Below are 13,962 nucleotides of genomic sequence, written 5' to 3'. Positions count from 1 at the left end.
TAGAAGAGGGTGGCAGCAGTCTGTGCCTAATGGTGTAACTCCTTCTTTTAGCTGGATATAAAGAAAGACATCTAAAGCTTTCGGAAGAACTTGCCTTCTCAGCACACTGATGATGTCTACAGCTTGAAAAGACTGACAGGAGAATCAGTTTCTTGATTTGCCCTCCAACTCCTGATTTTTTGCTGCCAGAGACAGCAGGCACCAGCAAGCAAACAACTCAACTGCTGGTGCTCTAAGCAGATATGAAGCTTTCTTCTAACTATCTACTGTCTTAACTGTTTCATTTAACTGTGAAGTGCTTCTGCCAGGGTCTCCAGAGAAGTGCAGAACTCGGGTGTTGGCGTGCCTGTTCTATGCGCTAAGCACAGAGCAGATTTGTGGCACAGAAAGCCTGCGCTTCAAATATAAGATATGGAGCTGCAGATGGATATAATAAGTAGGAACCATAAGGAAACAATGACACAATTATGAGCAGCATAATAAGCAACGGCCATAGCGCACCAAGGCCATAGGCAGACTTCCTATTCTGGATTCCTAAATTTGGCATCTTAATACCTAAATAGAAGTCATCTGTCCCATCAAGGCAATCCAGAGCATCTCTCCTAGTTACCCCAATGCCTTATACAGCCAGTGGAAATGCCAGCTGTGGGTTTCCTCTCCAGCTACTCCCTTGAGCCCATCCGGCACCACTCAAGTCTGGTGCCAAGAAGGAAACAGCAGGCACCAACTCCTTTTTCCATGCCTCTCTGAGGGCTGAGACACTGGGTGCCACCGGGATGCGCTGCCCCAGGGCCACATTCTCACAAGAGCACTGGTGTGTGAGGTGGGGGAGGCGAGCAGCAAGAGCCTGTGCCTGGGAGCTTGTTGCAGCTCTTTGTTGCTTGCTCTGCTCTCAGCTGTGCTGTGGTTTGCAGCAGACCATGGTGCAGTGGAACTATAGAGCTGCAGGGAGAGGGAGCGGGAGGGTCTGGCTGCAGTTAACCAACTATTCTGGCCTTCCAGGAGTGGACAGTTACAGTTTTTGTTCATATGAGTGAGCAGTGTGCATCTTTTGTATTACAAAATGCATGAGCATTGGCTTTTACCCACCCCAGGATGGTCCCATGTTACTGAGTGACAGAAGGTTGCTCACTCTCCCGTGGGTCCCAGGTGCCTAGTGTTGTTTTCTGCACCATTGGTGCTTATCCTGTGTGATGGGTGAAGCTCATGTCTCTTCCCAGAGATGTCCATCATTCAGTTATGCTCTTCACCTGAGAAACAAGTAGTTATTCAGATCCTGACAGGTTGAATGGAGTCTAGCTCTCACTTTCTCTGCTTTATGGCTGAGTGTGGTATCCAAGAGGCTGTTATATATGCAGTGTCCCTTTCTCCTTTGGTCCTTTCTCGAGCCTGTCAGTGCATGGCACAGCCTGAGCAGGTTGAGTGGCTTCATGTCTCCCACAGACTTCAAGTTATTCTGCACTAATTGAACAAACGCTGGCAATAAAATGCTCATACACTTCTGAGTATGTGCAGTAAAGTGTGAGCATCTAGAGAAAGCAGCAGTAGAAGCAGCACTGCTAAGTTTGGATACCTCCTCAGGCTGGCAGCCCCAACTAGTATGTGGTACAAATTGCTCTGCTGAACTAAGGCTTCTAAATGACTCTTAAATCAGCCTTTGGTTTGCTCACAGTCAGTCTGAATGTTGGTCTATTGCCAATAACAAATGAACTTGAAGAAGGCTGGAATTCCAACCATTTTGTTTAAGATTCCCAGTGAATGTCTTTGAAAGTTTGTAGCCTTGCCATGTTCTGCTAATCATTTAAGCATTTAACTTGTCAGGTGCTCAGAAGTTCACAGTTTTTGTGCTTCTTTCTTGACTATACTGGCCAAATTTTTCCCAATTTGATAGCTTGAAGCAAGCATCTGTATTTTTATGTAACCATCTAAATCAACACTTTGCTCTTCCACATTCTGAATCCCCCATCTCTGAAAATCAGCCATTCTAAGATACCTACATATGGTTTTAGGAACCTAACTTCTGGCAGCCAAATTCATGTTTGTGATACTTACACATGTTTTTAATAAGAATCTAAACATAAACCAGACCAAAGAAAAAAAGAAGGGGAGTGAAGGGGATAAAAACAATACCCTGTAGGATATCTATGTGTTGACATAAAATATGGAATAATCGCTGCCTTTTGCATATGTGTATGCAGATTTTCTTTCAAAAGTGAATTACGGAATCAGTAGTTGAGACCATCCTTGGAAGATCACTGTATCTCACACATACCAAAACAGCAGGCCTCACACTGAGATGTTTTTCAGTGGCAATTCAGTGTCCATCACTCCTCAACAGAAGATCTTCTCTCGCTCACATGTGCTTACCTATTCCTCTCTTGGCAGGCCTAGGCAGAGGTTTAGCTGCAGTGACCCTCCAGCCATGAAAAGTGGGGAGCGTTTGTTCTTCCTTACACTGGAAGAGGATGTGCCTATGCTCAAAACTTAAACTGAAATCTAAACTGATTACCATACTCCCACCAGGAGAATGCTTAAAAAGTGTGAAAAGGGAGTGCATTCACTATTCACCTTTTTCCTGCTCCAGAGAGCACCTACAAACAAGAATGAGAGCTGTGGAGCTGCCACAGCCTTGTTCGTACACGTCTGCTGTGATCAAAACCTCTTAGGCAGGATGTGTGTAGCACCTTCAGACTCCAGTCTGGTCCAGAGTTTGCAGCAGGAGCTACTGAGGACAAAAAGCTCCTTCCTCAAGCCATAGATTGAGACAGAGATTTCCTTTCCTGTATATGTACCAGCACAGGCATACTCTTCTCCCATGCAATGTTAGGCAAGAAGATGAATTTCACCTAGACAGAGGGACCTGATGAGGTTTACCACTTTCATGGCTTTGTGTGTGTGACTCAGCTCACTGGCTATAGTTGGATACTGTAGAAAGGCTTCTTCATTCTTTACATTCGGTACTTCTCAGTACCCACCAAAAATCTTTTCCATGTTTTTCTTCCCTACAAGGAAAATAAACTCGTAAAGAGGGAGAAGTGAAGGGTTACATCTGGAAAGAGTTATGGCTGTGGCTCAAAGGAACAACTGGAATGTCTGTAATGCGGAAGTTTCTTCCACACAGCCATTTTTCTCCTTTTCTTGGGAAGTCCAGAAACGTGATGCTTCTGTTCACAGAGCAGAGCCCCCATGCAAATTCCAGTGAGGGACTGCAACAGCAACCCTGCTGAGAGCATGGGTGAAGACTTACATCAGTACTACCCACTCAACCTCATGCACATTGTCAGGAGCATCTCAGCATCAGAAACTTCACCTATCTTGAAACTAATTATAAGAAGCCACAGCCATAGTAACAACAGCAGATTTTATAATTGGCTCATTCTAATACTTTCTGGTATGCATTTGGGGAAAATGGATGACCCAGGGAATTACAGAGCAGTCAGTCTCACCTCTGTGCCTGGCAAAATCTTGGAGCAGATTCTCCTGGAAGGCATGCTAAGGCACATGAAAATCAACAAGGTGCTTGGTGACAGCCAGCATGGCTTCACTAAGGGGAAATCCTGCCTGACCTATTTGGTGGCCTTCTATGATGGGGCTAGGGAACTGATGGACAGGGGCAGAGCAGTTGATGTCATCTACCTTGACTTGTGTAAAGCGTTCAACACTGTCCCATACGACATCCTTGTCTCTAAATTGGAGAGACATCAATTTGATAGGTGGACCACTCCATGAATAAAGAACTGGCTGGATGGCAGCACACAAAGAGTTGTGGTCAATGGCTCAATGTCCGGCTGGAGACCAGTAACGAGTGGTGTCCCTCAGGGATCGGTGTTGGGACTGGTCTTGTTCAACATCTTTGTCGCTGACATGGACAGTGGGATTGAGTGCACCCTCAGCAAGTTTGCCAGTGACACCAAACTGTGCGGTTTTGTTGATACACTGGAGGGAAGGAATGCCATCCAGAGGGACCTTGGCAAGCTTGAGAGGTGGGCCAATGCCAATCCCATGATGTTCAACCAAGCTTAGTGCAAGGCCCTGCACCTGGGTTGGAGGAATCCCAGGCACAGCTACAGGCTGGGCAGAGAAGAGATTCAGAGCAGCCCTGCAGAGAAGGACTTGGGGGTGTTGGTCGATGAGAAAATGAACATGAGCCGGCTTCAGTGTGTGCTCGCAGCCCAGAAAGCCAACCGTATCCTGGGCTGCATCAAAAGGAGCGTGACCAGCAGGTTGAAGGAGGTGATCCTGCCCCTCTACTCTGCTCTCGTGAGACCTCACTTGGAGTATTGTGTGCAGTTCTGGTGTCCTCAACATAAAAAGGACATGGATCTGTTGGAACAAGCCCAGAGGAGGGCTACAGGGATGATCAGGGCACTGGAGCACCTCCCATATGAAGATAGGCTGAGAAAGTTGGGGCTGTTCAGCCTGGAGAAGAGAAGGCTGTATGAAGACCTAGCAGCCTTCCAGTATCTGAAGGGGCCTGTAAGGATGCTGGGGAGGGACTCTTCATTAGGGACTGTAATGACAGTACAAAAGGGTAATGGGTTCAAATTTAAACAGGGATGTTCAGGTTAGATATAAATATGTTCTTTACTGTGAGGGTGGTGGTAAATGCTCCATCCCTGGCGACGTTCAAGGCCAGGTTGGACAGAGCCTTGGGTGACATGGTTTAGTGTGAGGTGTCCCTGCCCATGGCAGCAGGATTGGAACTTTCCATTTCCAACCTCAACCATTCTATGATTCTATGACCTTGTGTATTTCTGAAAAGCTTAGTACTTGCAGACCCCACTGAAGTCAGCCAGCATCAGGGGTGTTTAGCAGACAGAAAGGCTCTTTGCAGAGATGGTGACTTGGAGATCAGAAGTACAGAGTCCACCACTGCCTCACAGCTTCATTCACATGCTGTGTTGCAGGGTGACTTCTTCTACCTTAAGGCTCAACTCTGAATATTTAGGAAAATATGGGATAAATAGACAGAAAAATTTTCTTTGGTGTAAAGAAGTGACATGAAGGCTGGGGAAATACACATAGAGAGGATCCAGCCTGCAACACTTGGTATTTATCTCTAGGATATCTATCTGACCACAGTTCTCAAGGGTTGGAGGGTTTTGTTGTTTCATGAAGGTGAATTATACACAGTTCAAAACAACTCAGTTCTCAAGCTGATGTAATATGTCATTGAATACTTTTTAAACAAAAGATTGATTTCTGATCCTGAAATTCAAGTGTTTATCTGAATCTGGTTTTATTTTTAAATCTCTCTTTATTTTTAAATCCCTCTCTCAAAAAAAGAAACTTGCCCAGGTGCTTAACTGTTTAAGAATAACTCAGTTTCTGAAGAGACGGGTCAATGTTTGAAGACCTTAATATTTATTTAAGTAAAAGTCACAAAGTTATTTTCAATTAATACAGTATCTGAAAAAAACGCCAACATTATCTCTGAGGTTTTTACCTCAGTTTATAAGTTTACACACAGTTTATAAGTTTGTTAGTTTATAAACAAACTTATTTTGGGGTAATAAAAGAGAAATTAACAATCTATAAGGCAATAACATCTACAGTGACATTTTGATTTACATTCATAATGCCTAGAGTATTTGTAATATACCATGTCCTGCATGCTATTCTTGTTTTGCTTTTCCCATAAGCATGCCAGACTGAGGACAAGGTTTGGGGAGAAATATTGAACTTCACTTGTTTCTAAATGCCACTCAATAGAGAACAGAATCTTCCCCATAATGGATCTTCTTTTTTTTGTCTGAAATAATTTAGCTTCTATTTGCAGCCACTTTTCCCTTTCTAATTTGTTTAACACAGAACAAAACTATGCCAAAGCAAAAGTATTGATTAAGGAAAGAATTTTCTGTTCACGTCAGTGTTTATTGTTTTTTTTTGGAAATAACTGTGAGCAGAACAGCTACCACTATCCCAAATAAGCAGCATCTGAAGTGCATCTAACAACTGGCTTTCCAAATTCTCCCATGTGTGCTTGACTTGATCCTGCACCATCTCCAGTAACTCTTCCTGGTAGTTAGATGTGTCACCAGAACAAATGTGGAGGAGAAATTGTGTTTAAAAATGGTGAAAAACACAATGGAAAACTGAGGGCAGATACATGGAGATCTCCTTGCTCAAGTCTTGAAACAAATCTACTGGTCCCACATGACAGCTATGAAAGCACTTGCCTGACAGTCCATCACCATGAAACGAAAGATTCTACTGTGCCTCAGACTTTGCCATTCTTCACACTTGAGCAGTTATCCACATCTCCTGAACATCCAATTATGTGGGAATTAATTACACACTATGTTAAATTCACCTGACAGGTATTCTGATGAGGTGATTTGCCAGCTATTTAGCTGTCCTCACTGTTGAAAGTCTGTGTTTCATTTGCAGTCCAAACTTGTTAATGTTCAGCACACAATTGTTACATCTTACACTGCCTTTGCATGGGGAGTTTGTTAGCAATACATTATACCAATATCAACATTTTATATGTGTTAATATTACAGTAATATTAAGCTCATGTTTCCTATGGGATTATTGATAAAAGCATTAAATAACATGGGAGGAAAACTGGATTCCTCTTAGAAATACACTTGCTCAATGATGACATGCCATTGCCAATGTTCTCCTGCTTCCAAATTCTATTTTGACACATATTGTCTCTTTGGCTGGTAATCCACTCCATACGGGCCATTCTGACTCTGACTGAAGCACCTTTGCATTTAAAGCATCCCACAACATCAAGTGCTTTAAAGAAGTATGCCGTCTGTCAGTGCTGCCTTTTTAGCAAATACATTTATAGTCTCATTTTTCAGATATAGCTAGACAAGAACAGATTTCCAAACAATGCATCTTGACTGGCAAAACCAAAATGTTATCTCCACTGCTCTAATAACTCACTAATGAGCTCTTCAACAGCAAGTTTAGAAGGCCCTGCAGACCACAGGATTGTTCAGGAAACTGCAGGACTTATTCCAGATTCAAGTGTTCCATGGCAACCTTCTATTAAGGGAGTAATTTAACCCTAACAGTTAATGCAGGATCTTTTCTTGACCTACCAAGGTGACACCCAGCAAGGAAGGGACAAACCATTAATGTCTTACATTAAGAAATGTGTACCACAGCCAGCAATGGTTTTAGTCAGTCCCAATGACAAAGACAACCTCATTTCCTTCTCTGATAGAAGATAGATTCCTGACTTTTCAGGGCCTTGGGTTTGTAGGTGTCTTTACTGCTTTAAAGAAATGTGTTTAGAATGGAAACCCATTGTTCTGAAACTGATGCTGAGTGCATTCTGAGGAGCATAATTCGGGGAAGGACTGTGCTGTGCAGACAAAGCAGGAAAAGCATCTGAACATCTGTGCCACAAAAAAGCTAACTCTGGACTTGTTAGTCAATTGTAGAAGAAAATTCCTGTTTGGAGGCAGTAATTTTAATATTAGAGTTTGGCTATAAAAGACTTGGGAGCACTGAAGCCCAAACTGCTTCCCTTTGCCATCATAAAGTCAGAATTGTTATCAAAACCTCCCTTCTCTCCAGATGGAGAGTGATGGGGGGGGGTAGGAAGGAAGAGGGGGACTGTGTCTTTGTCGATACCTTGTTTGGGGTGGGAGAGCAGCAGCTGTGAGCTCTTCAGCTCTTCCCAAGGTCTTCCACAGCTTTCTTAATGAATGAGGAAAGGGAAATTGGAAGGTGGTCATTGAGCATTCTGGCTCATCCCATTACTGGCTTCCTCATGTTACAAGTTGTCCTGGGTTTAGCAGCAGCAGTCAATTTTTCTCCTTCTTGGTAGCTGGTGCAGCGTTGTGTTTTGACTTTCAGCCTAGGAACAGTGTTGATAACACTGATGTTTTCAGCTGTTGCTAAGTAATGTTTACCCTGACCAAGGGCTTTGTGAGGCTTATGCTCTGCAAAGGAGGAGGGGAAGCCGGGAGGAAGCAGAGACAGGACACCTGACCCAAGCTAGCCAAAGAGGTATTCCATACCACAGCACGTCATGCCCGGGGGGGGGATAACTGGGAGTTACCCAAAAGGACATGGAGTCTTCTTTCAGTGGGTGGTATCGTATTCTCTTCCCTTGTTATTTTGTCTTATCACTGTTGTCGTTGGTGGTAATGGTGGTGATTTGTGTTGTACACTGGTTGCTGGACTGTTCTTGTCTCAACCCATGGGAGTTGCATTCTTTCGATTCTCCTCCCCATCCCTCCAGGAGCAGGGAAGGGGAGAGCCTCTGGGGTGGGGGAGGAGAACACAGGCCTTGACTGCTTCCAGCCTGGCACCACTCACTGGGAGTGAGTGAACGAGCTGTCTGGCTGGGTTTAAACCACGACACAAACATACAAAACACAGTGGGAAATATGATGCCTCTGTATGACATTTCTGTTGTGAATGTGTTAGGAGTTAATAACTATGTTAATAACTATGCATGCAGATATACTGGAACTTAAATTGGATGCAATTGTACTTCAGCAGTTTGGCCTTTACTCCTAAAATGGAAAGCAGCCATGGAATTGTTTGCCATGACAAGAACAAAATCAGTCTTGCATGCAGCATAGGTTTGAGGGGGAAATGAGAAGGACTTTATATATAACCATGTACCAAGGATCCTGATTTGGCAGGGCTTCCGTTAGTTTTTCTTTGCAAAATGTTTCTTATCAAGATGGCTATCTGGAGTCTTTCTCATCTTTCCTGTTCCTTAGGGATTTTCCTTACAGGAAATGTTTTAAAATTCTAGATATAATTGCAATTTTTGCTCTTTAACTTTTCAGACTCAGGGGTGTCCTAGGTCCTGTGCTCTCCAACACAGACTGACAAGCAGCTTGAAGGAAAACTCCTTTATAAATCAAAGCTCTTGTTTCATCCCTTCTTTACTCCCTTGTCCAGTCAAACAGATTCATTCTGGATTGAGAACATAATTTAGTGCATTTATTGCTCTCCCTCAGGCCAGAGGACATTTAGTTCTTAAAGGAAAATGTTCATAAATAATACTTTTCTTAAGTGTGCTGCAGAAGCTGAATTGTTGTAAGCCTTTTTTCACCAAAGCTGCCTGCAAATGAACAGCCTCAGGGAAAGGGCCTCATCACCAGGGCATGAAGCCAGGACAGCAGTTGAGATGGTTTACTCAGGTAATGGTGGGATGCTTTTCTCAGGCGGGACATACAAATGCTGGCTGCCTGTGTATCCAAGGGAGTCCTACACATCCCTGCTAATCCTGCTAATATCCTGATACACACTACCCCATGTGCTGATACACCATAGCCATGAGCATCAGAGGACACTCACAAGTAACAAGCTGGTTTCACAGCACACAGAAGTGAATGGGCCACCCCACCTCTGAGACCTCCCTGCCCTGCAGCTGAAGCACTAGCCCAGCCCAGTAGAGCTCACCACCACTGGCAGCATAGCCCTGCCATGCTGCAAGTGCTGCTCCTTCCCCTTCACTCCCACTAACAAGCATCACACTGATATAAATGACAAATGTGTTGAGGGGAAGGAGATTAGACAATAAATAAGAAAGAGGGAGGAAGCAAAGGAGAAATACTCTCCTTCTGCTGACATGTCATCACTGGAACATCTGCGCTATGTCTGGGTGTGCTAATGATCTCTTCTGAAACCTCACTGCAAGACAATTAGGGCTGATAAATCAAAAGGTTTTTTTGGTTTTAAGATCCCAGATGCTATGCTGGGGGAAAAAGGGGGATAAAAAGAAAAGAATGGGCACTTTATCTCACCTTAAATCTGATGAGTGCTGACACAAAACCCAGAACTTTAAAAAGATAGTAGAGTGCCATAAAACACAAAAAGAGGAGGGTTTTTCCACGTGTCTGGATTCCAACTTGTGCTCAAGACATTCTTCATGACTCCTTTTTTTTTTTTGTGGGGCAAAAAAAGGAGCCTATTCTTCCTACTCTTCAGGAGTTGTGTACCTATGTTTTTGTCTGATGAACTCTTTCATGCTCACATAAGTTTGTTCATTTAATAAAAAGTTATTCTAAAAAATCAAACCATAAATTATAGGATGATTTCATTGCAAAGGTTAGGGGAAGGTCAGAACTGGTTACTAATGTGTATACTTTCCCTCTCTAGGACATACTCGATTAAAAGACAGTATGTATCAGGGGCTTTTCCAGTTATGTTTGTACACACTGTCTCCCACACCCTCATGCAGAAGTAGGAAGCAAAGTACATATTGTTTATAAAGCTGAAGCTGGACAAGCTATCTGCAACAGTCAGTCTGACTAGCCTGGGCCTCCATCCCGTTCACAAATTCTCTAGTAGCTATATCTGGCACTTCCAATTAGTTTGCTACTAAGATTTGTCCAAGCAAGGGACAGACTGGAGGAGCTGGGTGTCAACTGCACCACTGCCCTGGGGGAGCTGTAGCAGCTCCACACCTTTCAGAGACCTGGGAGGAACTGATCAGAAAGTTTGCAAACACTGAGCAGCAAGTCCATGCACAAAAAGCCACTCGTGTTAATGAAAACACAGTTTCCTCAGGGCTAGTAAACATTGTCTGGGGTCAGCATCTGGTGTTAGTGCAGAACCTCCCTCTCCAAAGGGCTGAGAAATAACAGCATCCAAATCAACAAAATCTGTTGTGTAAACCAAAACAGGGATAGGCTCCTGCCACTACAGATCTGTTGGCCTTCAGTGGTCAACAGCTTCCTGGACTTTCTTCATTAAGACACCTCTGGTACCTGGTTGTATAACGATGTTGATGCTAGTAGAACTAGAGAGCACTGCTGTGGATGGTTTCAGTAACTACAGGTGCCATTGTCATTAATAACACAGAGCAGTGCTGATGTCAACTAATGTCATACACACGCTTTCACTGTGCAAGACATCTTGGTGCTAGCACTGACCTTATGCCATTAAGAGCATGGCTTTCTCAGTACGTAGTCCTAGAAGTGCATGGCTTGTTTTGCATGCTTCTACACCTCCGTAAATTTGCACCAGACCAGGAGCTGCACTTTCCGTTGGGCTGTATGGGCTATTGAAAGCCTTTGACCCAATCTGTCAATTTGTAACAGCTGATCTCCCCTTCTAAATGGAGCGAGACTGTGTCCTGTGAGATGGCATCACCCATTGCTCTGTCTGGTGATAATGCAGATGAGAGAGAAAAAATACCTTCTTCACTACTGATGCATCCACACATCTGCAGAGCTAGACATGAATGTCAGTAAGACATGATTATTTCCCACTGTACTGAAGCACCTTGGCCTTTGCATGAAAACCAAAGAACAAAATAGTTTGCTAACGGTCTTTCTGGACATCTACCAGCCCTGAAAGGTGACTCTCAACTGCTTTGTGTTCAGGGGCTGGGTACTAGGTACAAGTGAGAAGGTTGCCCAGGGGAGGACGAAAATAGAGAGTGAAGTGCAGCTCTGGAGAAAATATTTTACAGCAGCCATGCCTGTTACAACACCCTGCAGCTGCTTGTCTTTTTTAACAGTCAGAGCATGACTGCAAATTAAAAAACAGAACAGTACAGGCAAGCAGGTAAAAATGAAGCGCTTAGGAAGGATGTGACTGGTGGACAGGCTGTTAGAGAGTACCTTACCACCATCTCCGCAGTTGTGATCATTCTTGTTTAGCTGGGGAAGGAGAACTCAGAAAGCAAATATCTTACATCAGCCCAAAGCCAAGGACTTGGAAGAAACGGTGTGCAATGAAACAACCCAGTGCAAGGCTACAGCAAACTACTGGATCGTGACCCACAAACACTAACCGGATGCTTGCCAGCGTATGAACAGGGTGGCTTCTGTGTGAAGTGACGGCAGATCAGCACATCCAGATATTCTGGTTATTCTCAGCAGACTACAAAGCAGCTGGAAAAACACCAAAATAATTCACAACTCAGATACCACCACACTTGAACTGTAAGAGGAGAAAAGCTGAACCTCTACTCATTGCCAGTATGTTAAAGATACAGTTTGATGAAACTCAAAGCTACATTTTAGTAACTTCACTATTCTAAAATCACAAAGAGTTTGCAGAAAAGCAACTCTTTATAGCTGGACAAGTCTTTTTTGCTGAAGTTGGCCACGACCATGACATCTTAAATATCTGCTACTGAGATGCTGCTCTTTTCAGAAAAGTCAAAGAAGCATGAGATAGAGAAGACCTGCAAGGTCAGCTACTCCATCTCCTTGACAGTGTTTGTTGTTTCGTTCCTCCCTGGTTTCCCATGTCTTAATTTAAACTTGTCCTTATTTCCTTCCTCCTTATCAACCATATGAATCTCCTTTAAAATAACTGCCCTCCTCCTCAGTATCAGATCAGATAACAGAGTTCACATTTCATGTCTTTCCCTTGTAGAACCTGAAATTAATCTGTTTCCATTAAGGACTCAATTGTAGTTAATCACTATCTCACATCTCTTCATTTTTACTTGTTCTGTGCACTTTGCATTTTGTCAGCTGTGGTCAATAGTTCCTCCCCCCCTTACCCACTCAACATGAAATTTCACTTGCATTTAGTCACATAACTATTTTTTATCATCTCTTTAATGATTAATGAATATTAGGATCTGCATCTCATTTTATTTTCATGAAAGCCAGCAGTGATGGACTTCTTGGGACAAGATAAGATGTCTGTTTTCACTTGTTTTTAGTCTGAACCCTGCTCCTCCTTCCTTGCTTGCAGGTTCCTTAGCTTGCTTCCTTTGTAGTTCCCTTGAGGCCAACAACATTTTCTCTTGCTCTTTCTGTCGTTTTTCCCACTCATGAACATTTAATTCACTTGTAGCGCTTCCATCATTATACCTTGTAACACTTCTATTTTCACGTCACAGCCTGGGCTGTTGGCTGCTTGGCAAGACTGTTCTGACATTTTCTAAAGTAAGGTGACGTCAAGATAACAACTGTTAATTACAACTGAAAACTAATCATAGTCACAATTAACTGCCCAGTTACTAGTAATTCTCCTATTTGATCTTGTCTTCTTAATTATGCTGATTTAAAATGTTACTGAAAATTACAGCAATTTTTCAATAGATTTCATACTGTACCACTGTATATATATATCCATATATATGTAATGTGCTTGCCAGCTCCATTAGTACTCTAATGTGCAATTTTCAGATTATAATTGATTGCCACGGTAACCTTGTGCTCCAGTTCCTGGATCAGAAGAAACCACAGTAAAGATGAAACAGTTTCTCACCTTTACAGGCTGGCTATCCAAACAGACATATAAAAACATGGATCTGAATCATCTCCATGTGCAAAAGCCAAGGTACCCTCAGTATTTTGCAATGTCTTTACTGTGTTTCTGATTTCCTATGGGCATAAGAAAAATTTAATATACTGAAGCCATTTACTTTAGCTTGGTCAGAATGTTTTTAATATACCACTGTCTTAAGCTAATGAAGACTGGGCTAGCTGCACATAGTGCCCATTGCATGTAAGATGGAGGGGCTGTCTGTCCTCCTTTACCTTTTACAAGTATTATCTTTTTTTAATGAACTTCCAAGCGAAGATGCATTTTGGTATACTTGCAGGTACTGAGGATTTTCAAGCTGCTGCCACTCTTACTAGAATGCTTCAGTGTCTTTTGAGTTACTATGAAGCTTCTCAACACTGCAGAGTTAGGTTCCAATAAACTTCTCCTGCCCAGCTTGCTTGAAAAACAATCCATGACACTTTTCAGGGAGGAACACATCCTCCAGATAACAGGCTTCCATCATTTTTTGTGTCAAAGACCTTCCAAATCAAAAGCTGAAACAAAGTCTTTTTACTTTATCAAGACAAAATGCTCTGACTTCACTCAAATGAAATGTTCTGATAAGTCACTTTGGTATTCCCAAAATTCAATGTTGGAGAATACTTGGTATATGGGAGGGTATAAATTTTCACTTTTCATTCCAACTGGAGATGTAAGAAAATTCAGATGGCTATTCCCCCCTCACCCCCCCCCAACAGAACTTCAGCATTTCAACCATCTCACAGCAGATTCCCATTT

At 42.9% G+C, this 13,962-nt stretch overlaps 1 protein-coding gene across 4 annotated transcripts in view; it reads left to right on the top strand.

Moving 5' to 3' along the window:
* Positions 1–4,563: 4,563 nt before the first annotated feature.
* The window catches only part of CROT (carnitine O-octanoyltransferase), a 235,564-nt gene continuing 226,165 nt past the window's right edge, over positions 4,564–13,962 (top strand). For all 4 annotated transcript variants that reach the window (XM_061346105.1, XM_061346104.1, XM_061346107.1 and 1 more), the window contains exon 1: positions 4,564–4,568. The gene's annotated coding sequence lies outside the window, so the exon portion shown is untranslated. The remainder of the gene's footprint in view (positions 4,569–13,962) is intronic.

The sequence above is a fragment of the Neopsephotus bourkii genome, unplaced genomic scaffold (assembly GCF_033783945.1).
Source record: "Neopsephotus bourkii isolate Nb327-2 ecotype Australia unplaced genomic scaffold, CSIRO-AGI_Nbou_v1 NB_257, whole genome shotgun sequence".
NCBI lineage: Eukaryota > Metazoa > Chordata > Aves > Psittaciformes > Psittacidae > Neopsephotus > Neopsephotus bourkii.
The sequence above is the reverse complement of the archived record's forward strand: the minus strand, read 5'-3'. Positions and strand labels throughout refer to the sequence as shown.